Raw genomic sequence first — 1,257 nt, forward strand, 5'->3', positions numbered from 1 at the left:
CGGAGGAAAGAAGGGGACGGTCGAGTTTCTCACCTTGCTCTCCGCTGGGAGTTGCGCGGGATGGGTGGCCCGGGGAGGGGGGAAAAGGGCCGGGGGAGGGGGCGGGGAAAGGGGGGAGCTCTTGGGACGTGTAGCTTCAGAGCAGCTCCCGTCGCCACCCCAGCGGCCGCCTCCTTTCCGATTCACTCAAACAAACAAGATGGCTGCCGTTACGCCGCGGCTCTTCCTGCCGCCCAAATCCTCGGTTCAAATCGGCAGGATGTTTACGGTCAAAAATGGGAGCCGTGCGCCTGCGCAGACAGCCTAAGACCCAGAAGGAGCGACGCAGGCGCAGTGGCCATTTCCTTTTCTTTGGAACCTGCCCTCTGGTTGTGGAGCCCGGAACTGAGCAAGCTCAAAGGTGTTTCTCCTGCTTGAGTCTTGAAGAGTTGCGGAGTGGGCCGATGGCGCACGGGCGGTCCTTGCCAGTTGCGTGAATATTTGTGTTTAGGTTTAGAAAAGAACTGTCATTGTGTAGTTTTGTTTGCTCCAATACGAAAATTCATTTTAATGGGTCTGTAGCGGGGCAAGTAACTCAAAAACCTTAAACTAGCCCGTAAAGTGTAGGGGCTCATTCATGCGGTGCAGTCGACCTGTATTCATAGAGGGTCTCCTGTTTGCCCCACAACGTGCAAGCTAGGCTCTGGGATATGATGATGGATACAATAGAGCTGATAACCCTCCCTCATGAAGCTTGCAGTATAGCTAGAGAGGACTCTTAAAATGTTCATAAATTTTTATTTGCACCATGAAGAAGAGCCAGGTATAGATATAAGTGGAGGAATAATTTACTGTAGTGTCTAGTTTCTGAGTGCAGATTTATTTTAAAGTGAAGAAACATGCAAGAACACCAGACTTTTAAGCACGTACACTCCTCATGGTTAGCAACCACTACCTTTAAATACTGAACTCTTCCAGGGTTTTACCAACACAAACAGCAATTCATTTTTATCCATCTTATGTTGCTATAACAGGTGGATAAAAAAAAGGGGGGGGGAGGCAATCTTCTGCTCCTCTCACCCTGGGTTCACTGTTTTTGGCTGGGGGCAGGGTTCGTGTCACTGACTGCAGTCCATTAGCCAAGTGGCCATAGTAGCCAGAACTCAAAAGGTTCGTCCAGTGAATGCCTATTTCAGTTGGGCAAGTTTTTTATTTGTTCTTTTCTTTGTTTTTTAATGGCAACTTTAAGAAGTTGGAATAAGGATAGTTAAAATCTCA

At 48.5% G+C, this 1,257-nt stretch overlaps 1 protein-coding gene across 1 annotated transcript in view; it reads right to left on the reverse strand.

Moving 5' to 3' along the window:
* The window catches only part of RAD21 (RAD21 homolog (S. pombe)), a 27,054-nt gene extending 26,946 nt beyond the window's left edge, over positions 1-108 (reverse strand). The window contains exon 1 of the mRNA XM_008563170.1: positions 34-108. The gene's annotated coding sequence lies outside the window, so the exon portion shown is untranslated. The remainder of the gene's footprint in view (positions 1-33) is intronic.
* Positions 109-1,257: the final 1,149 nt, after the last annotated feature.

The sequence above is a fragment of the Galeopterus variegatus genome, unplaced genomic scaffold (genome assembly GCF_000696425.1).
Source record: "Galeopterus variegatus unplaced genomic scaffold, G_variegatus-3.0.2 Scaffold12748, whole genome shotgun sequence".
Lineage (NCBI taxonomy): Eukaryota > Metazoa > Chordata > Mammalia > Dermoptera > Cynocephalidae > Galeopterus > Galeopterus variegatus.